The sequence below is a fragment of the Tursiops truncatus genome, chromosome 17, assembly GCF_011762595.2.
Source record: "Tursiops truncatus isolate mTurTru1 chromosome 17, mTurTru1.mat.Y, whole genome shotgun sequence".
NCBI classification, from domain to species: Eukaryota; Metazoa; Chordata; class Mammalia; order Artiodactyla; family Delphinidae; genus Tursiops; species Tursiops truncatus.
In genome coordinates this window covers 29,705,514-29,731,696 of record NC_047050.1, presented here as the reverse complement: position 1 = coordinate 29,731,696, position 26,183 = coordinate 29,705,514, and the positions used below count along the sequence as shown (strand labels likewise).

At 35.0% G+C, this 26,183-nt stretch overlaps 1 protein-coding gene and 1 pseudogene across 1 annotated transcript in view; one reads left to right on the top strand and one right to left on the bottom strand.

Annotated features, from left to right (window-relative positions):
- CNBD1 (cyclic nucleotide binding domain containing 1) overlaps positions 1-26,183 on the bottom strand; it is a 409,277-nt gene that overhangs the window by 142,733 nt on the left and 240,361 nt on the right. The gene's annotated exons all lie outside the window — the stretch shown is intronic.
- LOC101336337 (ornithine decarboxylase pseudogene) lies at positions 24,180-24,994 on the top strand (annotated as a pseudogene).

Genomic DNA, 26,183 nt, shown 5'->3' with positions numbered 1-26,183 from the left:
AATTATCAGATCACTTATAATGGTGTGAAAAAAATGTTATTTCCCTTGTATTTTCATTTACTCACCTTGGTTTCTATTTCTAGCCCCAATTCCAGCTGATGGCAAAAAGCAACATTTTAAAATATTCCAAGTATTTCAGGCATTACACATGGAAATAAAATAATTATAGGATTCCTTTTCTACTCCTTTCTCTCCTGGTGATCATCTCAAGCCTAGGAGCTTGTAAAGAGTCATGATAATTTGGTAACTGGCTTCTGATCACCAGCACTTATGTGCACTGACATCTGCTGAGTTCTAACTATTATGAATAGCCATTGGAATCCATGTTTTCACTGAATTCCTAAATGTTTCAAGTTGTAGGTACATGTGATCTATATTTTGTAAAGCTCTTGTAAAACTGTTGACTTTTTCACTCTCCACTAATTCATCATACTTCTTGCAAATAAAGAGAGAGCTTGATTGTTTCAGGAAATGTATTTGCAGGTGTGGGAAAATGGTTAGGGCTCTCTTAAAGTCTCTATACCCTTAATATTAATAATTTACTCAGATGTGTAGATTAAATGGAGTTTCTGAATTTTTTCTTCAATTAATCTGGTTTTTTTTAGAATCCTTAATCTACTAGGTTGACGAGTAAAACAAAACAAAAAAAAAATCCTTACACTGTCTCTTAATATACTCTCTATTCAATTTAAATATTGAGACTACACAAAGTTCCAACACTGGCTGCCTCACATGTTCTTTTTCAAAGACTTAGACTCTTTAGTAAAACTGCTTAGTTTACCAGAGTTACTCCACTCACAATACTTCTCCCCAGGAAGGGATGTAAGTGTATAAGGGGATTTATTGGGTCCTTGTGACAGTCGCTAGAGGAACAGTTGGACAGCATGTGCTGAAAATTTTGTTGAAGAAATAAAATCAACTTCTATTACAGGGCACATAAATAGAGCCATTTAACTTGTGTAGGAAGTTTCCCAATAAAACAGTGGTGAATTGGAACACTCAGGTGCAAGTAGGGAGAGAGAGAAAGTGGTGAAATATGCTATAAATGCTATAAATATGCTATAAAAAGCAATATTTAGGGACCAGTCTCCTCCACCATGAATCCAACACAAGCCACTGAACCAAACTGACCCACTGGGGACAGACACCAAAAACAGCGAGAACTACAAATGCGCAGCCTGCGAAAAGGACACCACAAACACAGTAATTTAAGCAAAATCAGAAGACAGAAAAACACAAAGCAGATGAAGGAGCAAGGTAAAAACTCAACAGACCAAACAAATGAAGAGGAAATAGGCAGTCTACTTGAAAAATAAGTCAGATTAATGATAGTAAAGATGATACAAAATCTTGGAAATAGATTGGAGAAAATACAAGAAATGTTTAAAAAGGAACTAGAAGAACTAAAGAAAAAACAAACAATGATGAACAACAAAATAAATGAAATTAAAAATTCTCTAGAAGGAATCAATAGCAGAATAATTGAGACAGAAGAACGAATAAGGGCCCTGGAAGATAAAATAGTGGAAATAACTATCACAGACCAGAATAAAGAAAAAAGAATGAAAAGAATTGAGGACAGTCTCAGAGACCACTGAGACAACATTAAATGCACCAACATTCAAATTATAGAGGTCCCAAAGGAGGAAGAGAAGAAGAAACGAGCTGAGAAAATATTTGAATGGATTATAGTTGAAAACTTCCCTAATATGGGAAAGGAAATAGTTAATCAAGTCCAGGAAGCACAGAGAGTCACATACAGGATAAATCCAAGGAGAACACCCCAAGACACATATTAATCAAACTATCAAAAATTAAATACAAACAAAAAATATTAAAAACAGTGAGGGAAAAACAGCAAATAACATACAAGGGAATCCCCATAAGGTTAACAGCTGAAGTTTCAACAGAAAAACTTCAAGCCAGAAGGGAGTGGCAGGACATACTGAAAGTGATGAAAGGGAAAAACCTGCAACCAAGATGACTCTACCCAGCCAGGATCTCATTCAGATTTGACGGAGAAATTAAAACCTTTACAAACAAGCAAAATCTAAGAAAGTTCGGCACCACCAAACCAGCTTTACAACAAATGCTAAAGGAAATTCTCTAGGCAGAAAACACAAGAGATGGAAAAGACCTACAAAAACAAACCCAAAACAATTAAGAAACTGGTAATAAGAACATGGATATTGATAAATGAATGTAAGTGTAAATGGATTAAATGCTCCAACCAAAAGACATAGACTGGCTGAATGGATACAAAAACAAGATCCCTATATATGCTGTCTACAAGAGACCCACTTCAGACCTAGGGAAACATACAGACTGAAAGTGAAGGGAAGGAAAAAAATATTCCGTGAAGAGGGAAATCAAAAGAAAGCTAGAGGAGCAATTCTCATATCAGACAAAATAGACTTTAAAATAGACTATTACAAGAGACAAAGACGGACAATACATAATGATCAAGGGACCGATCCAACAAGAAGATATAACAAGAGTAAATATTTATGAACCCAACATAGGTGCACCTCAATACATAAGGCAAATGCTAACACCCATAAAAGAGGAAATTGACAGTAACAAAGTCATAGTAGGGGACATTAACACACCACTTTCACCAATGGACAGATCATCCAAAATGAAAATAAATAAGGAAACACAAGCATTAAATGATACATTAAACAAGAGGGACTTAATTGATATTTATAGGACATTCCAATCGAAAACAACAGAATACACATTCTTCTCAAGTGCTCATGGAACATTCTCCAGGATACATCATATCTTGCGTCACAAATCAATCCTTGGTATTTTTAGAAAATTGAAATCGTATCAAGGATCTTTTCCGACCACAAGGCTATGAGATTAGGTATCAATTCCTGGAAAAAATCTGTAAAAAATACAAACACATGGAGGCTAAACAATACATTACTAACTAACCAGAGATCACTGAATAAATCAAAGAGGGAATCAAAAATACCTAGAAACAAATGACAATGAAAACACGATGACCGAAACCTATGGGATGCAGCAAAAACACTTCTAAGAGGGAAATTCGTAACAATACAATGCTACGTCAAGAAACAAGAAACATCTCAAATAAACAACCTTACTTTACACCTAAAGCAATTAGGGAAAGAAGAACAAAAATACCCTAAAGTAAGCAGAAGGGAAGAAGTCATAAACATCATATTAGAAATGAATGAAAAAGCAATGAAGGAAACAATAGCAAAGATCAATAAAGTTAAAGCTGTTTTTTTGAGAAGATAAACAAAATTGATAAACCATTAGTCAGATTCATCAAGAAAAAAAGGGAGAAGACTCAAATCAAAAGAATTAGAAATGAAAAAGGAGAAGAAACAACTGACACTGCAGAAATACAAAGGATAATGAGAGATTACTATAAGCAACCTTATGCCAATAAAATGGACAACCTGGAAGAAATGGACAAATTCTTAGAAAAGAACAACCTCCCGAGACTGAACCAGGAAGAAATAGAAAATATGAACAGACAAATCACAAGCACTGAAATTGAAACTGTGATTAAAAATCTGCCAACAAACAAAAGCCCAGGACCAGATGGCTTCACAGGCGAATTCTATCAAACATTTAGAGAAGAGCTAACACCTAACCTTCTCAAAATCTTCCAAAATATAACAGAGAGAAGAACACCCCCAAAAGCATTCTATGAGGCCACCATCACCCTGATACCAACACCAGACAAAGATGTCACAAAAAAAGAAAACTACAGGCCAATATCACTGATGAACATAGATGCAAAATCCTCAGCAAAATACTAGCAAACAGAATCCAATAGCACATTAAAAGTATCATAAACCATGATCAAGTGGGGTTTATCCCAGGAATGAAAGGATTATTCAATATACACAAATCAATCAATGTGATAAACCATATTAACAAATTGAAGGAGAAAAACCGTATGATCATGTAAATAGATGGAGAAAAATCTTTCAAAAAAATTCAACACCCATTTCAGATAAAAACCCTCCAGAAAGTAGGCATAGAGGGAAATTACCTCAACATAATAAAGGCCTTATATGAGAACCCACAGCCAACATCTTTTTCTCACCACTATTATTCAACATAGTTTTGGAAGTTTTAGACACAACAATCAGAGAAGAAAAAGAAATAAAAGGAATCTTAATCAGAAAACAAGAAGTAAAGCTGTCACTGTTTGAAGATGACATGATACTATACATAGAGAATCCTAAAGATGTTACCAGAAAGCTACTAGAGCTAATCAATGAATTTGGTAAAGTTGCAGGATACAAAATTAATGCACAGAAATCTCTTGCATTCCTATATACTAATGATGAAAGATCTGAAAGAGAAATTAAGGAAACACTCCCATTTACCATTGCAACAAAAAGAATAAAATACCTAGGAGTAAACCTACCTAAGGAGACAAAAGACCTGTATGCAGAAAACTATAAGACAGTGATGAGAGAAATTAAAGATGATACAAACAGATGGAGAGATATACCATGTTTTTGAATTGGAAGAATCAACATTGTGAAAATGACTATATAACCCAAAGCAATCTACAGATTCAGTGCAGTACCTATCAAATTACCAATGGCATTTTTCACAGAAGTAGAACAAAACACTTCATAATTTGTATGGAAACACAAAAGACACCGAATTGCCAAAGCAATCTTGAGAAAGAAAAACGAAGCTGGAGGAATGAGGCTCCTGGACTTCAGACTATACTACAAAGCTACAGTAATCAAGACAGTATGGTACTGGCACAAAAACAGAAATATAGATCAATGGAACAGGATAGAAAGCCCAGAGGTAAACCCACGCACATACGGTCACCTTATTTTTGATCAAGGAGGCAAGAATATACAACGGAGAAAAGACAGCCTCTTCAATAAGTGGTGCTGGGAAAATTGGAGAGCTACATGTTAAATAATGAAATTAGAACAATACCTAACACCATATACAAAAATGAACTCAAAATTGATTAAAGACCTAAGTGTAAGGTCAGACACTATCAAACTCTTAGAGGAAAACTTACGCAGAACACTCTATGACATAAATCACAGCAAGATCCTTTTTGACCCACCTCCTAGAGAATAAACAAATGAGACCAAATTAAACTTCAAAGCTTTTGCACAGCAAAGGAAACAATAAACAAGACAAAAAGACAACACTCAGAATGGGAGAAAATATTTGCAGCGAAGCAACTGACCAAGGATTAATCTCCAAAATTTACAAACAACGCATGCAGCTCAATATCAAGAAAACAAACAACCCAATCCAAAAATGGGCAGAAGACCTAAAGAAACATTTCTCCAAAGAAGACATACAGATTGCCAACAAACATGTGAAAGGATGCTCAACATCACTAATCATTAGAGAAATGCAAATCAAAACTACAATGAGATATAATCTCACACAAGTTGGAATGGCCATCATCAAAAATCTACAAACAATAAATGCTGGACAGGGTGTGGAGAAGTGGGAACCCTCTTGCACTGTTGGTGGGAATGTAAATTAATACAGCCACAATGGAGATCAGTATGGAGTTTCCTTAAAACCTAAAAATAGAACTGTCATAACATCCAGCAATCCTACTACTCGGAATATACCCTGAGAAAACCACAAATCAAAGGAGTCATGTACCACAATGTTCATTGCAGCTCTATTTACAATAACCAGGACATGGAAGCAGCATAAATGTCCATTGACAGATGAACAGATAAAGAAGATATGGCTCATATATATAATGGAATATTACTCAGCCTTAAAAAGAAATGAAATTGAGTTATTTGTAGTGAGGTGGATGGACCTATAGTCTGTCATGCAGAGTGAAGTAAGTCAGAAAGAAAAATAAATACCATGTGCTAACACATATGTATGGAATCTAAAAAAAAAAAAAAAAAAGAATATTCTGAAGAACCTAGGTGTAGGACAGGAATAAAGACACAGGTATAGAGAGTGGAATTGAGGACATGGGGAGCGGGAAGGGTAAGCTGGGATGAAGTGAGATAGTGGCATGGACTTATTTATACTACCAAATGTAAAACAGATAGGTAGTCTGAAGCAGCCGTATAGCACAGGGAGATTATCTCAGTGCTTTGTGACCACCTAGAGGGGTGTGATAGGGAGGGTGGAAGGGAGATGCAAGAGGGAGGAGATATAGGGACATATGTATATGTATAGTGGATTCACTTTGTTATAAAGCAGAAACTACCACACCATTGTAAAGCAATAATACTCCAGTAAAGATGTTAAAATATCAACCAATCAATCAATATATAAAGAAAGAAAGAAGCAGTATTTAACTGAGAAACAAAGAGTTTTATTTCTTCAAGGACACATAGCTAATGGTGATTAGAAAGAAAATGAAATACTGAAAATTGCTAAGTGAAGAAGAAATCATGCTAACACACAAACACACACACACACACACACACAGAAAGAGGAGGAATTCTGAATGCAAGAAAAATTTCCCTCAGGAGGAGTTACCAAAAGGCCCATGATGGTCTCTAAAATTGAAAGTAAACTTCAGAGATGCTGATTAATTTCTACTTCTCAGTGACCTATAGACATCAAAGAAAGTATCTTTAGGTCCTGCCATAAAGCAATCAATAGTTAACTGGAATTAAATATATTTGGAGATAGAGTTTCTTCATATATTTTAAGAGCTGTCAAGTTAAAGAGGGATTAATATTATTGTGTCTGGCATTTTGTGTAGAAGGTATAAAGAGGTCACTTTTTTCTAATTAAAAAGCACAATTAAAATATTAAAGAAAATAAAACATACCCTTAGGTATGTATAAACAAAATTCAAATATTAGCTCCCTATCAAAGTCCTCCTGCTGTTTGAGTTCAAATTTTCTTTTAATAATAGTTAAAAATAACCAACCAAACAGAAAGCAACAGGGGGCTCAGTCTCATGTACTGTGGGAAACTTGATAATCCTGAGAATTGGGGAGAAGTTTATATTTCTTCCAATTGCTTCTTGTTGTTCTCCTATTTTCACTGAATACGTAAGCTCTGTTCTGGACAGCAGAATTTGCTGTGGTCGGTTTTATTTTTTTTTTACTTTCAAAAAACATCTATCTTTCCCACATATGATATTCATATCAGATAGAGAACAGATTACCACTTGTTTTTAATTTTGAATATATTCACTAATGTTATCAAGTGATTCTTTTACAAGGATTGGACAAGAGCAGTGGCGTTCAAACACACACACACACAGTCACAGAGCGCTTTGTTTAACTAAATCTTACATAGACTGTATATAAATAAAAGCAGACCTACACTAGTTTAAGGAGTGGGAGGATAGGTCAGTTTCCATACCAGATCCATGTCTCCCCCTACACATCTGAAGGAGCAGTGAGAAATCCACAGAGCTGATATAGAATTATAAGAAAATCAAGGTTCCTTTCAACATGGATGTTCTATTATTTTATTTAGTTGATTGCCCAGTATATTTTTAATTCTTTATATTATCATACACTTACAAGGAATTTTATTTTCAAAATTCAACCTCCTCCTTTTAAAGTAAGAAATCTGAGGCTTAGATATGTTAAGTAAATTGTTCAAGGTCACACAGATAAAAAATTGTAGAGCCAGGTAGTCTCACTCTGGATCCTCAGGGTTCCCAACCACTTAGCCACCACAGTTAGCCAAATCTTCATTATAGTCATTTACATTTTTTTGAGTTATTGGGCTAATTGAGTTAGGGCAGATTCTATTCCAGGTTTTGCTGAGTCTGACAAATAAAATAAAGAACATAAATTTATAAATTAAAAATTTGGAACAAACATGAATATTTATTTAGAAAGGGAAGCAAGGACAATAGATAATCATTACAAATTTTTAAAAGCTACACAATTTCAAAACACCACAAAATCCAGAAAAATAATATAGTATTTTTATTAATTAGTTGTATATCCATTATATTTACTTTTCTAAAATTTTTACTACATTTCTTATATATTTTTACCTCTTTGTATGACACCAATTTTATATCATTTTTATTGAAACGAATATTCTCTGAAGCTTGGTTGGTAAAATGTTTTTAATTATTCTTAATAATTTAGAAATGCTTCCTTTTTAAACATTAGAATTCCTGTCAAATTTAGGAAAATCTAAGTCCACATTTCTTTCATGTGTGGGCGTTAAGATTTGGAAAGCTTTTCCATGGATTCAATTCTCTCATCATACATTTCGAAGTATGTGCTATTCGACTGCCAACATGTTTCTGGTACCAGGTTGCCATAGGATGGTTGTATATGGTGATGACAGCTCTGACCCATGTCAAGATGTTGTTGGATCCACTCAGTGAGTGATAGGGTTAATACTGACAGCCATTCATACACTAGGACAGAGAGCAATAATAACTTGCATGTACAGCAATGACTTAGAACCAAAAATTATATCCCAGTAGACCAAATGAAAAGTATCTTTAACTCAATTTTCCCTAAACTGAATCCACAAAATGTCAGAAACCACTCCAATGCCAGGTGTCATGAATGTGTAGGAAAAGAAAGTTGATAGGCTAAGAGAAAAAAATTGATTAAAGTTAAAATGTCTTCCTTTTGCAAATGTTACAAAAATTTATGAGCATGTGAATACATTTCTAAGGCCTCTCTCAGGTCCGTGGAAGGAACTTATGCAAATCAAATGACAGGCCTAAAGCTTAAGCTTCATTACCTTTAGGTTATGGTCTGAGTTAAGGTCTAGGCATTAAGCAAAAGAAAGAGTAAAAAGAAAATAGCTCTATAATCAGACTGGATTAAAAACTGAAGGCTTTGAATCTGGAGTGAAAAGAGGTAGAAATTTTATAAAGGCATGAAAGTGAGGAACACAGAGCAAAGTAAAGGTATGAGCCTGAATCAAAGGCCATGAAGGAATTTGCTCAGATTTACAATTTGGGGGAAAAAATGGTGGAAATTATAGTGTGGATTATCAGCTGGGAGTAGAATACCAGGGAGTGTGTTCCATTTGTTTATATCTGTCCCTAGAGCACGCACCCTGTGCACCAAGCTATGGGAGTTCCTCAAGGAACCCAAAAACTTGCTGTAATTTGATGGTATTATGTGTAGGAATACAAAAACATTTTCAGAAACTTCACAGCTAAAATTCCTAGGTTTTATCAAGAATATAACATTTGATCAAATGTTCTGTGAACCACAGATTATTGGGATAGAAAAATCCAACTGAAAATGTCACTTTAATTAAAGGATGCCCACACACATACACTTGGACCTCCTTAATAGTTTTAAAAGCAGCATTTATGACAGTAACTACATTATTTAAAACAGTTAAAAATGTGATTTTTTTCCAAATGTGATTTATTTTTATCCATTTTCCCCTTACACTTTCAAGTAGTCCACTATAAAATTATTTTCCTGGAATCTAGTGTGTACCTGAATTTTTCTTGTATCATTAATATGTACATCACCTTCTGTCTGACTTTGACTTGCCTAATCAGTCAAGAATCAATGAACAGAATAACAATATATTTTATTTGATTATCCAAATTCAGATGACAAATGTTGATCATTATAAGTTTTTCCAGAAATTAGGTTTGGTCATTCATGAAGAGCAGACATCAGAGTTACAGTATGATTTGGATTCTCTTTGTTATTCTTATACACAGTTGAAAATTAAAAGATTAGTGACAGCAACTGTAACTCTTCTTTTCAAGTTTTAAAAAAAAAATATATATATATATAATGATTAGAAATGTTAAAATTAGAAATTTTTTAAAATGTCTCTCCTTGTTGTTTGAAGTGGATGAGCTGGGCTTTTCCATGGGAGAAATTAAAAGACATGTACTTCCAAAATAAAATAGCAGATCTCCTTTCATTTCACAGGGACACGATTGAAGAAAATAATAATCCACCTGTTGATTGAAATTTTTAGGAGGAGGGATCATAAAACAATTTTCAAAGAACTTAATTTATCTACATATTTATGAATCCAACACCAAATTTGAGAATCCTCAGGAAAGGTACCTCATCAAAGAGCACTTTTTTTCACACACTCAGTTCCTGAGACCTGGGTGGTTAACAGTAGCAACACAAAAAGGGCATAAGTAAGGCCTCAAAATATTTCAAAAGTCACCTGCATTCTCACTTCCTAAGCACAGTCAGCAGCAGTAAATAAGATAACCACGGATTACCAAAATAGACAGATGTTTAGAAATTCTATTTTAGGTTCTCTACATCTTTTGTCCTTACACATTTGAAAGAGCTGTTTCTAAGACACAAAACTGATGTGATGGATTTCTCTGTAAGAGAGATAGACAAGCAATTTTGTCAGGAATCTTAATTATTCTTAACCTAATCATCTTATTTCTCTTCTTGGTGCTCAGAAGAATGTAATTACTACAAGTCAGAATCAGAAGGCAAGAAATCGCTTCTACCCACATTTGGATTTTTGAGGTCAGCTTAAAAAAGTCCCTATTCTCTGATCATTCATTCATTTCTTTATTTAGCAAATAATTTTGTGCAATGATTAATTTTCGTGTATTATTCTAAATGTTGGCATACAACAAAGAAAAAGATAAATATGTTCCTTGTCTTACACAACATAAAATCCAGTGGGGAAATCATATATTAAAGGAAACTTATATCTGTGAAACTGCTATAAAACTGCTATAAAAGGTAGAGCTCCGTGTTCTATGGAAAGTAATAGAGAGAAATATCTAGTCTAGTTGGGTCAAAAATATTACCCAGAAATGATAACAATATAAACTGACACCTGAAGAATAAGTTGGGCAATGGGGAAAGGGAGGATATTAGTGTTGAAAGTATAAGGAATTGCATGTCCAAAGGTCCAGAGTCAAGTATTCAAGAAACACTGATCTTGAAGGCCCAGAGGAATCATATCAGAGAGGTCAATGAGGAAATTGGACAATAAATGAGGCCCAAGTGACAGGAAAGGCAAAATCCTAGGGGGCATTGTAAACTCTGTTAAGAATTTTAGACTGTGTCATAAGAAAAGGCAAAGTCATCCAAGGGCTTTCACTCAGAGTAATAACTACAGGGATTTACATTTTTGAAAGTTCACTCTGGCTATACAGAGGAGGGTGGGTTAGAGTATTGTAAAACTAATGCACTGAGATCAGTTAGAAGGCTATTACAGCAGATTGTACAATGAACAATTCCATCTAGCAGGTCAAGTTTTTAAAATTAGTTTGGAATATATTTAGTGAGCTTAATAATTCAAGGAAAAAGCAGTACAATTCCATGTCAAGAACACTCTTCCACGGGAGTAACACTGAAATCACCAGTAGTATCAATATCATAACTGGAGAGACTCCTTTTGTCAGGATGACTGACTAATAATGCCAGTTTAAAATTTTTCCAGTCCAAAATAATCTGTTATGTTTAGTGTCTTGAATTTGTGACTACATTTCAGTAACTATCAAAATGTTAGCCAGAAAAAAATAAAATATAAGAAATACTCTATCATTCCCCACTTTAGAAAATATTTTAGAATATTCTCTTATCCTCATCTAATGTTAGGAACAAGGAAATCTACAAACTTAAATTTTATTAGGTTAGTTCTAACATTTCCATAATCAGAGGGAAAGTATATGCTTAGCAAAGCCACAAATAGTTATATGTATCAAATGGATGGATGGGCAGGTAGATACACAAACAATAGACATATAGATATATAGATATATAATATTTATTTAGCTGTATTTATCTATCTATAAATATATATTTATATATCTATATATCTGAAGTAGATGTATATAGATAGATATTGATATTGAAATTTATATCTACATATGTAATTGAAATCTATATATTTATTTACAAAATATATACATATATCTGTAGATAGCTGCTATATAAATGTTTTAATTTTAAAAAATAAAAATGTTTTTTGAAGACTGGTAATAAAAATGACAATATGGAGAAAATCTCTTAGGTTAGGCATTGAGTAAAAGAAACTCAAATGCATGATGTTGTCAATTATGTACTTCAGTATTTGCTTTTTGACAGAAAAAATTTGACACTGGAATTGATTTTTTAAACTGATGATAATTAATGCATTTCTATTTCTTTCTAGGATGCATAAAAATGCTTGAGCTAGGGCTTCCCTGGTGGCACAGTGGTTGAGAGTCTGCCTGCTGATGAAGGAGACACGGCTTCATGCCGCGGTCCGGGAAGATCCCACATGCCACGGAGCGGTTGGGCCCGTGAGCCATGGCCGCTGAGCCTGCGCATCCGGAGCCTGTGCTCTGCAACAGGAGAGACCACAACAGTGAGAGACCTGCGTACCACAAAAAAAAAAAAAAAATGCTTGAGCTAAATTTAATACTTAGACATGGCAAATAAGTTAGCTTAGGTGGTTATTATGTCTTCTTTCCTAAACTTTGCTTGCTTGTTTCTATCATAACAACCTTGTCATATGCAAGCCTTTAGTAGAAGCCACACAAAACATTTCTGTAATATGACTTAAAACTATAAATTTCAATAATAAATTTAAAATAAGAATTTATTTAAATAAATTAAAAATAGGATAGGGATTCAAGACTAAATTTTAAATAGTAATCAAATTTATAGTAAATTTCAAATGGGAACATTTTATTGTCGTCCTTTGACTAAAATTAGATTTAATGGACAGATTTTATTTGTTTTTTTTTTTTTTTCCAGCAGTGTTATACAATGTTTTTAGAAAAATCCCTCGCTTTTTGTGGGAGATTTTTGTTTTTTTAATTTTGGAGAGGATTGAAGTGGAAATGAATATAGGGTAATAGCTTGGACTATAGCATGAAATGAAATGGATCAGGAAGTATTTTTGGTTCGTGATTAGATTGGGTAAAGAGAGAGACAAAATTATTGTAAGACCACCAGTTTCCTGACATAAAATTATAAGTTGGAAGAATGTATTGAGATGGAGAATACTTTAGAAGATGAAAGTTTGGTAGAATGAACAAGGGTTCAGTTTTAGATTTAGAAAGTAAGATATACCAAGTGAACACATCAAGTAGGTAATAAATTATAAATAAATCCAAATCATTACAGGAAAATAAATAAGTAAATAAATGTTTGTACACATCTGATGTACTAACAAGGACTAGATTTACCCTCCTACCTGAAACAACTAAAAAGTAAAATATATAAAGTAATGGTTTTATAGACATTGAGCATCAGACAAAGAAAAACAGTGATCCCTGGAATCAAGATACAAATGAAGGTAAGAAGAGGGGGATATCACAGGCTTAGGGATTCTCCCTGGGGAGTGAGGGTTTCAAGCTACATATTAGGTACCCCAGCCCTATGGTCTGACACTGGGAAGATGAGCCCCTCTTAGCTGGTTTAAAAACCAGTGGGCTGTAAGAAACTGAGACTCCACTCTTGAAGAGTTCAGGCACAAACTTGCTTACTCCCAGTAACAGCAAAGAAGCAGCAGTTTGAAAACTACCTGGGGCTTTAACCAGATTGCCCAGACCACACCAGCCAGCCCCCCAGCCTGCACCAGGCTCCTGCTCCAGCCTCTCTTGCTCTGGTGCTGCTACCCACCAAGGCAGATGCTGCCTTTGCCAATAAAAGTGTGCATGCTTGGAGGGAACTGAGCTAGCTTAGACCTGCCTCTGACCAGGGTGGGGGAAACTACCACCCCAGGAGCACACATCCCTGAACACACTTAAAAGGGAGCAAAACCAGCTAAGTAGCATTGCACCAACCCCTCTGGCCCCAGTCCAACCTCTAATAAATGCATGCACACCAAGGAGGGGGGGCCAGTGAAAACAATACAGAATTGCAACTCCAAGTCCTCAAGCCCTGACCATGACCCCAACCAAGGCAGAGACTGCCATCACACTCTAGAGGAACAGAACTCCCTCAGGTTTCTTGCTCTTGTCCCTTGTACAGTGACCCTACCACCAATAGGGTAGTGATGACCATTGAGCATACAACAAGCCCCTGCTGGAACTTGGCTCTGGCTCTAACACCTTCAGCTCCATCCCTACCTCCTACGAAGTCAGTGACTGCCAGCACACCCCAGAAGATGCTGCCCATGCTCACTTCAGATCCACCTCTCCCACTAAAGCCACTGGGCACAAACAGACTGTATAGGGATTCTCCTACACAGAACACACCTTCAAGACCAAGATAGTTAACTGATTCACCTAACATCATAGATAGAAAGTTAAAGAAAATTAGAAGACAGAGGAATATCTTTCAACTGAAAGAACAAGAAAAAAATGCTTGAAAAAAAAAAAAAACCTGAAGAAGCAATTTACAGAGATAAGTAATTTACCTGACAAAGAGTTCAAAGCAATAGTAATAAGAAACCTAATTGAACTTTGGAAAATAATAGATAAACACAGTGAGAATTTTAACAGAGAATTGAAAAATATAAAACTGAACTAGTCAGAGCTTAAGAATACAATAACTGAAATGAAAAGTATGCTAGATGGAATTAATAGCAGATTAGGTGACATAGAACATGTAAGTGATCTGGAAGATAGAATAAGGGTAATTACCCAATCAGAAACAGCAAAAAGAAAAACAAATTGTTAAAAATAAGAATAGTTTGAGGGGCTTCTGTGATAACATTAAGTGTACTAATATTCACATTATAGGGTATTCCAGAAGGAGAAGAGAGAGAAAAGTGTAAAAAATGTATTTGATGAAATTATGGCTGAAAAATTCCCAAACCTGAAGAAGGAAATAGATATCCAGGTACAGGAAATATAGAAAGTTCCAACAAGATAAACCCAAAGAGACCCACACCAAGACATATCATAATTAAAATGACAAAAGTTAAAGATAAAGAGAGAATTTAATGGCAGTAAGAGAAAAAACAAAGTCACATACAAGGGAACCCACATAAGGTTATTAGCTGACTTTTCTGGAGAAATTTTGCAAGCCAGAAGAGTGTGGCATAATTTATTTAAAGTGCTGAAAGGAAAAAAACTACAACCTAGGATCCAGCAAGGTTATCATTCAGAATTTAAGGACAGATACAGAACTTATTAGGACAAGCAAAAACAAAAAGAGGTCAGAGATCATCAATACTGAATAATCATACAAGAAGTGTTTAAGGGTCTTCTTTAAAAAAGAAAAGGCTGGGACTTCCCTGGTGGTCCCCTACATTGGAATGTTAAGAACCCACCTTCCAATGTAGGGGACATGGGTTGGAACCCTGGTCGGGGAACTAAGATCCCACAAGCCATGGGGCAACTAAGCCAGCGTGCCACAACTACTGAGTCTGTGCACCACTACCAGAGAGGAGCCCAGGCACTGCAACTAGAGAAGCCTGTGTGCCACATCAAAGAGCCCACATGCCACAATGAAAGATCCCTCATGCAGCAAAGAAGATCCTGTGTGCTGTAACTAAGACCCAATGCAGCCAAATAAATTTAAAAAAAGAAAGAAAGAAAGAAAGAAAGAAAGAAAGAAAGAAAGAAAGAAAGAAAGAAAGAAAGAAAGAAAGAAAAGGCTACAACGAGAAAGAAATTATAAGAAGGGAAAAATCCACTGATAAAGGCAAATATATAGTTAAAGCTGTGGGTCGACCACTTAAATAAACTAGTATAAAGGTTAAAAGACAAAAATCTACTATAACTACAATAAACAGTTGATAGACATGAAAATGTAAAATATGACATTGATAACACAAAATGGGAGAGGTGCATAAGAAATGTAGAGCTTTTAGAATGCATTTGAACTAAAGTGACTATCAGCTTGAAACAAGTAGATATAATTCTAGAGAAACATATGACCTCCATGGTAATCACAAATCAAAACCTGCAATAGATACACATAAACTGAAGAGAAAGAAACACAAATATAACACTAAAAAAAATCATCAAATGACAGGGAAGTGACTAAAAGAAGAAAAGAATGTGGAAGAAATACAAAAGCAACTGGAAAACAAATAAAATGGTAGTAATTCAAACCTATCACCTATCAGTAATCACTTTAAACGTCAATGGACTAACTGCTCCAATCAAAAGACATAAGGTGGCTGATTGAATTTTTTAAAATCTCCCTATATGCTGCTTCCAAGAGACTCACTTCAGAGCTAAAGACACAGACTGAAAGTGAGAGGATGAAAAAAGATATTTCATGCAAATGGAAATGAAAAGAAAGCTGGGGTAGCAATACTCATATCGGACAAAGTAGACTTTAAAACAAAGTCAATAATAAAAAAAACAAAGAAGGGCACTATATAATGACAAAGGGACCAATACAAGAAGAGGATATAAGATTCATAAACATATATGTACCTAATATAGGAACACCTAATTATGTAAAGCAAATATTAACAGACATAAAGAGAGAAATTGACAATAATACAATAATAGTAGGGGACTTTAACATCCCAGTTACATTAATGGACAGGTCATCCAGACAGAAAATCAATAAGGAAACAGAGGCCTTAAATGGCACATTACATCCATTGGACATAATTAACACCTTCAGGATATTACATCAAAAAACAGCATAAAACACATTCTTTTCAAGTATACATGGAACATTCTCCAGGATAGATCACATGCTAGGCCACAAAAGAAATCTCAACAAATTTGAGAGGATAGAAATTATATCAAGAATCTTTTCTGACCATAACAGTATGAAACTAGAAATCAATTACAGGATGAAAAATGAGAAAAACACAAACACATGGAGACTAAACAGCAAGCTGCAAAATCTGGACAAAGCTGTGTTAATCATTCTCTCCCCAGAATGACTCTTTAAAATAGGAATATAAAAACAATAACAAAACATCAAGGAGATAAGGGAGTATGTCATCAGTTAGCAGATAAGAGGGTCCATCACTTTTCTATGGGGGAGGGAAAAGTGTATGGAAGTGTAGAGACAAATGAAGCACAGTAGAGAAATACAAAGCCTAGATCAGTCATAGGAGAGGAAGCTGCATCAGAGGAGATGATCTGCATGCTTTGTAGAACTCAAAGAGACCCTACCCTAGAGATGTCTCTAGCAAATAAAATGAAGGGAAAAAATAGAAGTGGAGTTGCAAGCATAAGGGTTAGTTGAAGGTCATTATTTGGTAAATTATTTCCTAAACTAGAATGAAAACAGGAGGATGCATGTAATTGGTAGGAAGTCATAATTGAGACATCACATAACATAACATATTTGGTGTAATTTTTAAGAAGTATTTTCAGAACTGATGCAAAGTGGTAATTTAGTGATAGTTGTTAACTAAAATGTACAATATGTTTTCCAAAATACATGTTAAAAATGTATCTGTAGAATAAATTCATCATTATTTCTGAAAACAACCAACTTGTATTTAAAATACAGTAAATAAGTTGTTTTCCTTCACCCTATCTTTTCTAATATTTTTAGAAAATATTATAATCTGTGGGTTTTTTAAATTTCTACATGCATTTCCTGGCAGTCTCATGTTTGCCTTGATTTCCATTTTCAGGCAGTGACTCTGAGATGTAGGTTTTCACTTCTTCTCTCTCTCAACTATTTTATAGATTTTTCTGCTTAGCTGTGTTACTAATTAATCACAAAAAATAAATCATTCATGTCAACTCTAAATTGCTTACTTTGGAGCTATTTAAGCATGTTTTCTTTTTCTTCATATTCAGAGTAGAACTACATTTAATCTCTTCTTTAAAAGAGCAAAAATTAAATTTAGTGCATTTTTAAATATCTTGAAAATAATTCTTTCTCTTGAAAACTATAATCATAATATTTTAATAGTCTTCATACTAATATTTGATGTTTTAAAATGCAGTTTCCAAAGCAAATTCTATACATTCTTATTAACATCTTATGGTTTCAACTAACCCCAAATGTGATAAAATTATTTCTTCAATATTTAAACTCAATTATTCTATTGAAGCCCTTAATCCTTCTCCTTTATGGAATCTAATTATTCAGGGATTTAATTACTTTTCTAGAAATGTTCAAGACCTTGGTTCTAGTTATTTACTACCATTGAACTGAATCTCCCGTCTTAGGTTATGTGAAACACTAGTGCCTTCTGGGTATATTTTGAGTATAGTGTCTAGAGAATATGACCACTCCTTATACTTCACTGTTATGAATATGATCCAATCCTTATCTTTTTTTCTGGATTAATATAATATTTTTGTAAATGTTCCCCCTATTTCACCCCTGCTCCATACTGCAGACAGAAGAGTCCTTTGAAAATATGTCAGGTTTTGTCCTTGGATTCCATTAGGCTCCAAGTAAAAGTCCAAGTCTTTTACAATGAGCCAAGCTATCTCTTTAACCTCACCTTCTAAAGTCCCCACTTCTTCATTACCATTGGTCTCTTTGGCACCCTTCAAACATGTCAAGTAAACTCCCACCTTAGGGTTTTTGCATTTCCTATTTCCTCTGCTTCAAAAGTTCTCTTTCAAGGTATCTATATTGTATGCTACCTCACTTCATGTTTCTCCTCAAATGTCAGCTTCTTAGTAAAACTTTCTCTGAATACTTCTAAATATGATTGAATTATCCACCCCAACTCCTACTAAGACCCATAACTCCCTAATTTTTGTTCATAATACTAATTACATTCCAACACATCATGTCTTTTCTTTTTTTTGCTGTTGGTGATCATCTCCTATTAGAATATAAGCAAAGGCAAGGTTTGTACTAGGTTCTGTACTATGAACAGTGCTAAAGAAGCTCAATATATATTTGTGGAATAAATGAATTTTTTCACCATTTTCTTAGGCTACTTCTGCCTGCTGATGCATTCCCCAAATTGCTTTCAAGCTTCATGACTATCAATTTGCTTAACACAAGTGAATTTTACTTTAATATCTATCATTACCACATTATTTTACATATCTCTCTATAAACCTTCTACAACTACCCAAACTCATGCCCTCTAAATCCAAACCTTTTATTTATTCAAATTATCCTCAGAGCTGTCTTCTTTCTAGTATACTAGAAAACTCTGATTATTTTTTATAATACATGTAATTCTACTACAATATAAGGTTTTATAACTTCATTTATTATAACATGATCAATTAATTAAGGAATATGAATTGCATTTATTTCATAATTACTAGTTACATGTGAATAAAATAGAAAGCCAGAACTTATGGGTAGTAATAAAACTTTAAGTGTTTTGTGTTTTTATAAAAATGTGTGATAAAAATGATAACAATGCAGATTTGTTCAGCGATGTGGTAGGATTTAGAAGTATGCAATTGTACTATAAAAAGCAAAAAAACAAAAAAAATCCAGTATTGGCATTCCTATAGGAAAATAACACCATTATTTTGAGGATTAAATACTCTAAATCTCAATCTTTCTCTCCATTGGAACAATGATTTTATAAAATGATTTTCAATGTTCTGAGGTTTCTTAGGAATAAAACTATTGTCATAGCAAGAGTCTATTCTTAGCAGAACTAGCCGTACTATTACAATTGGGATCATGACAATTACTTCTTAAATATTCCCTTTTACATTATACTTCCACTTTATATCCCTTTACTGTTTCCTACTCTCTCCACAGAAAAAAGAAAGATTACATATAATAATAAAAATAATTAACATCTGAATAGCATTTTGATATTTTCAAAGCAGTTTTACTTATATTGCCTCATTTAATGTTAACAACAATGCTGTAAATTGATATTATTTTCATTATTTAAAGAACGTGATGAGCCCCCGATTTCAAGAAAATACTGATAGTGTCAGACACAACTTAAGCCTGTTCTAGATATTATTTTTCCCTGTCCTGTCACTCTGCATAAGAATAAAGAAATAACATGTTTTTAAAATAATTTTATCCATATGACTGTTGTTTATGGTTATCTTTATTTTTCATAATCTATGAAGACATCAATGATAAGGTGAATAAACAAATAATATCTGTTGTATCTTGTATTAAAAATATTAAATTAAAACTGAAGAGTCAGGAAATATTCCTAGTAAGAATTATGAAAAAGTAAGTTTTAATCTGAGTTAACAAACTGACGTAATCCTTGACAGACTGCCTTCAGTGTAAGCAGGATTTAATTAAGGTTACTATTGAGCTAGATATTCAAATAACTGAAGATTAAGGGAACATAATAAAGATATACAATCATATTTTCTGGATAAGTAAATCACAATATATTTATTTAGCACTCTCATGTGCAGCTATATTGGAAATGAAGTACAAAGAAAAATATGCCCCCTGTATTTATACTTACCAAAATATGCCCCCATATTTTGAGCCAAGTGGAAAATATTAATAAAAGCTCTATAACAAAAAAATGAGTACATGTAAAGCCCTGCATTCCACAATCTGTTCACACACCATTGTCAACCTTCATAAATCCACCTAGCAGGGACCTGACCACCCAGTGGTTCAGAAACTGTGGGAAGATGAAAAACAACAGTACTTGTCATTGAACAAAAATGCAGCATCATAAAACAAAACAAGTCTGTCTAATTAAAATTTTGATATTTTATCATAGATTTTTACATTAATTTTTATTTTTCAAAATACTGCATTAAGAATATTTTATCTTGTTTACTGAGTTTTTGGTACACGCCCTTCAATCTGGCACCTCATCTTAATCCCAGCCCTGTCTCCAGGTACATTTATAAGTATCACTGAAAAGAGATGACTGAAAAGCTGTAACTATAGATTGAAATAATCTACCTCAACAACAAAAAGTGCATGTTCTATTACACCATAGAATATTAAGCTAATGAGTTCTTGTGTCACACTTCCAAATCTAAATCTTAACTTCACAACTTAAGCAATGTCACAAGGATGATTACTGCAGCATAGTTTGGAGGATATGTCTCTCAACTTAGAGATTATTGTTAGAAATACTATAGATACATTACAAAGAATTAACTCTATAACCATAAACCTGGCAACATTTCCATAATATAGTAGGTAACTGAGAAAAACAATCCAAAATATATCAGTATTATGCTAATATTGTAAAATTAATGATAATAAATCATTCTGATCATACACATATCTATACAACAATGTGTGACATTTTAAAAAGTTATATTTGAAGAGATAAAGAGGAAGCAAAGGTGTAAATAAGCCAAATTTCTAAATGACATTTTAAAATAAATGTCCATACAAACAGAGCATGCATGTTATGATTTCATTTATATAAGTGTAAATGTGTTTGAATATGGTATTGAAGAGATACTTGAAATGGTGGTCACAAAAATGTTAATTGTGATAACATCAAAGTTGTGGGATTTAAGGTAAATGTTTTCCAAGTAAATGTTGAATTTTTTCACAATTAATATATATTATTTCTATGACCAAAAATTTTAAATGTTTTATAAGATCACATAGCAGCAACTGCATTTGAGCTTCAAAAATGAATTTGAGGTCTTTGTTCAAAATGACAGACTGAGCATGAGCTGTAATTCCCTTAGTATTAAAAAATAAACATTAAATGCATAATTATATACTCTGTTGAAAAAGGAAAAACATTTTGTGTGTGTGGTGAGGATGCAGAGCTCTTGACACTGGTTGTTCATGGGAAGCTTCTCTCAGAGAAGAATATTTAACAGTAAACAGAAGTATGAGGAGGATCCAGTCATATATTTTTGTGACAAGAATAGTTGGGAAATAACTGTCCAAATAGAAATAAGCACATGTGCAAAGATCAGAAATCCTGAGGGAGAAAAGAGAAGCTGACCAGAGATTTGGATAGCCAGAGAACAATGAGAAGGCTGGACATTGGGAGGAATGGGCAGGGCCAGATCTCCCAAGGTACCTGTGGACTTGTTAAGGAGTTTAGTTTTTTGGTTTTTTTTTTTTTGAGTTTAGATGTTATTAGAAGAGCAATGGTAAATCAGTAAGCAGATTTAACTGGAGAAACAATGAACTTCAGTTTGTGTTTTGAAAAGAGTATTCCAGCAGCTATGTAATACCCGACTGGAAGGCAGAAGTAGTGGACACTGAGAACCTACAAAGGAGGCTATCACAGTACCCAAGTGGGAAGTTATGGTGACTTGCTCAGAGATTGACGTCAGTGTGAAGGGAATGAAGAATTCCCTTCATATTCCCATCAAAATATTATATATTTTGGAGTTAACCCTGAAAAGACTTACTGATATTCAGGTGTAAAAGGGATACAAAGTATTAAGTATAATGTCTACGTTTGTCACTCCAATGAATCCTCGTCTGATTTATGGAGAAAGAAGGAAATGGAAAAGAAACAGTTTTAGAGTCATTGGGAATGAGGCAGGTGGGCAAAGGAAACTGAGAGTTCTAGTTTGGGTATGGTAAGTAGAAGAAGCCAAAAAGATGGCTCAATACATGAATGTAGAGTTCAGAGAAAGGTCATGGTTTATTTGTTTTTGTAATCTCCCAATGGCTAAAACTAATTTTGTTTCACAAGTTCATAACATTTTACTTGGAAATTTTACCTGTAGAAAGTTATATTTAGGAAATAAAAGTGTGGACATAAATTCATTTATAATAATTTCATCATACATGATAGCAAAGAAATTAGGTGAATGTGCATAAATAATAAACAATACTACAAAGAAAAGTCAGACAGGATTTGATGATTTGTTAGATGGTGCTAAGGGCATTGTTTTATGATAAAGTTAGTATTACAAGCTAGAGCTGAAGAAAAATGTATTATAGAAAGCTCTTTGTACTTTTTCCTTCCTTCTGTTGTTTATACCTATGCTAAACAATATATTTACATATTTTAATACCATATTTCAGAAAGATATAAAAATTTTGTATAAAATTAAAACACAAAAGAGTGTTCTTATAAGTAGCATTTGGAAATGATTTTTTATAATACTATTTGCATAAAAATAACTTGAAATATAGAAATACTTCAAAATGACAAAAGTTAATTATCTTATTTTTTTATCCATTCATCCACCCTGTCTTTCTGTTTGTTTGTTTCTTTTTTGGCAGTACGCAGGCCTCTCATTGTTGTGGCCTCTCCCGTTGCAGAGCACAGACTCTGGACGCACAGGCTCAGCGGCCATGGCTCACGGGCCTAGCCGCTCTGCGGCATGTGGGATCCTCCCGGACCGGGGCACGAACCCGTGTCCCCTGCATTGGCAGGCAGGCTCTCAACCACTGTGCCACCAGGGAAGCCCCACCCTGTCTTTTGATTGGAGCATTTAGTCCATTTACATTTAAAGTAAATGTATAAAGTATATGTATATGTATAGCTGATTTGCTTTGTTATAAAGCAGAAAATAACCATTGTAAAGACCATTGTAAAGCAATTATACCCCAATAAGGATGTTAAAAAAAATAAGAATAAATAAAAGGAGGAGACAACTGCAAAAATAATAAAAAGTTAAAAAAATAAATGTTGATAGGTATGTAATTATTTACATTTTGTTACTTGTGTTCTGATTGTTTTTGTAGCTCTTCTCTGTTCCTTTCTGCTTCTCTTTTTATCTTCCCTTGTGATTTGATGATTTTCTTTAGTGTTATGTCTACATTTCTTTTTCTTTATTTTTTGTATATCTGTTATATTTTTTGTTTTGTTTTGTGGTTACCATGAAGGTCATACATAAGCAATCTATTTTAAGTTGATAGTGACTTAAATTTGAGTGCATTCTCAAAGCAGCACATTTCTACTGCCCCTCCATCATTTAATGCTTTTGATGTCATATTTTACATCTTTTTATTTTGTGTGACTCAACTATTTTAGGGATAAATGATTTTACTGTGCTTGTCTTTTAATCTTCATGCTAATTTTATAGATGTTTGATCCACTACCTTTACTGTATGTTTGCTTTTATCGTGAGATTTTTTTCTTTCATAAGTTTCTTGTTTCCAGTTATGGCCTTTTTTTTTCCATTTAAAGAAGTCCGTTTAAGGTCCCCTCAGCCCCCACCACCACGACCCTTCTGCCAGCACTCCAGCACCACCTTGGGCCGGCAATCCTCTATGGGAGGGAGCAAAGCAGCCAGTGGCTAGATGGGTAGCTGATGGGGCAATGGGGACAGCAGTGGGGCAGCCTGTTGTCCTGCATACTGGAAAGTGACATCTCCATGGGGCCAGCCTGTAGTACCCATGCATTCTAAGGTGGACAGCAAGTTCTGTGTTTATCAGAACACTTCCACTGCTGTACTGAGGGCACAAGCATTTTCAGTGGGACTTGAAATTCCTGGAGAACTGCTTTTGGTAAAAAGCTGGCAACAATTTCTTTAATATCCATGTCTTAATTTTTTGTTTTGTTGTGTTTCAGAAAGACATCAAGAAACTATGAACAACTTTGGTAATGAACAGTTTGACTGCCATTTCCTGAATAAAGCCTTTACTGCAAGGACATTCTGGACCAAAACAAATTAATGAAATTTTTTGTTCTGATGATAAGGCTGCCTTCTATGTTGTAGGCCTGGGAGACATTCTAAAGAAATAACTGAGATGGTTAAAAGCTCTTCCTCTGGTCATCCCCTTTTATGCAGTCAAATGCAGTGATAGCAGAACCACAGTGAAGACCTTAGCTTCCATCAGAACAGGATTTGACTGTGCCTGCATGACCAAAATACAATTGGTGCAGAGTCTCAGGGTGCCTCCAGAGACATGCGAATTCTTGTAAACAAGTGTCTCAGATTAAGTATGTTGCCGATAATGGAATCCAGATGATGACTTTTGATAGTGAAGTTGAGTTGATGAAATTTGCCAGGGCACATCCAAAGGCAAAGTTGGTTTTGTGTGTTGCCACTGATGATTCCAAAGCAGTCTGTCACCTCAGTGTGAAATTTGGCACCAGAGTCAAAACTAGCAGGCTCCTTTTGGAATGGGCAAAAGAGCTAAATATTGACGTCATTGGTGTCAGCTTCCACATGGAAAATGTCTGTACCGATCCCGAGACTTTCATGCAGGCCGTCTCTGATGTCTGCTATGTCTTTGACATGGTAGCTGAGGTTTATTTCCACATGTATTTGCTTGATGTTGGTGGTGGCTTTCTTGGATCTGAGGATGTTGTGTTTGAGCTGATTCCTTCAGGCATGCTGGTGGGTGGGGTTGGCTACAAAGCCCAGCCTCAACTACTGCTATTATGCTGGTGGGAGTGACTAGCCCCCAGCCAGCTGTCTACGAGGCCTGGCTGTAACTGCTGCAGCTGTACTGATAATGCAGGGCTGGCCCCTGAATGACTGGCTGCAAGACCTGATGACATCTGTCACAGGAACGCTGGTGTGGGGGGCTGGCCAGGGTGGGAGCTACTTTGGAGGGAGACCAGTGCTGGCAGAGGCTGCCCACCAAGTGGAGCAAGGCTGGCTCCCTGGAGCAAGAGCCACTTTGAAGAGGCACTAGTCCTGACCAGGGTGGCCTGCTGGGTAGGGGGGAGGGGGAGTCACTTAGGAGGGGCTGGCCAGGGTGGATTGTTTGGATGGGGGAGTCCTCAGGGGAATGCCAGGACCGAGTACATAGTGTTAGGCTGATGAAGAGTGAGAGAAATGGTACCCACCAGCACCAGGCCAGCTAGGCAGGACTGCTTCAAAAAAATGGAGCCTACCAGCATTTTTGTCCATGGAGAAAGTCCCACCAGATCCCTGCCCTTCTGGCACACTCCCTAAATTTAGCAAATGAATCTCCTTCTTATATGACCTGGATGTTTTTTCAAGCCGTTGCCTCTGTGCTAGGACTTGGAGCAAGTAAGTTTTTGTATGAGCCCTTCAAGAGTAGAGTCTTGGCTTCCCACAACCCTCAGGCTCTCCCAAATATAAGCCCCATATTTTTCAAATGCAGAAGTATGGGGGCTCATCTTCCAGTGCAAGTCTCGCCTGGTAGGGAGCCCAACATGGGGCTAGACTTCTTGATCTTCGGGGGACCTCTGCAGGTCCTTAATTGTAGGAAATCTGTCCTGCTAGTCTTCAGGTTGTTCTCAGAGACATATAGTTGTTCTATATGTAGTTGTAGTTTCCATGTGTCCTTGGGATGACGTGAGCTCAGGATCTTCCTACTCCACCATCTTGATCCAGACACTCTAGTATCTCATTTTTTTAATTTCTCTTTTTTATTACTAGTTAGGTTAACTTTTTTTATAATATATTTATTAGCCCATGCATTTTTAATTGTGAATGTACTTGTGAATCAATGTTGATTTTTCTTTTTTTTAAACTTTTGATCCCCTTCACTCATTTATACCACCCCCACCTCTTGCCTCCAGCAACCACCAATCTGTGGTCTTTATCTATGAGCTTGGATTTTTATTTTGTTTTGTTATCTTTTTATTCCACGTATAAGGTAGATCAGATGGTA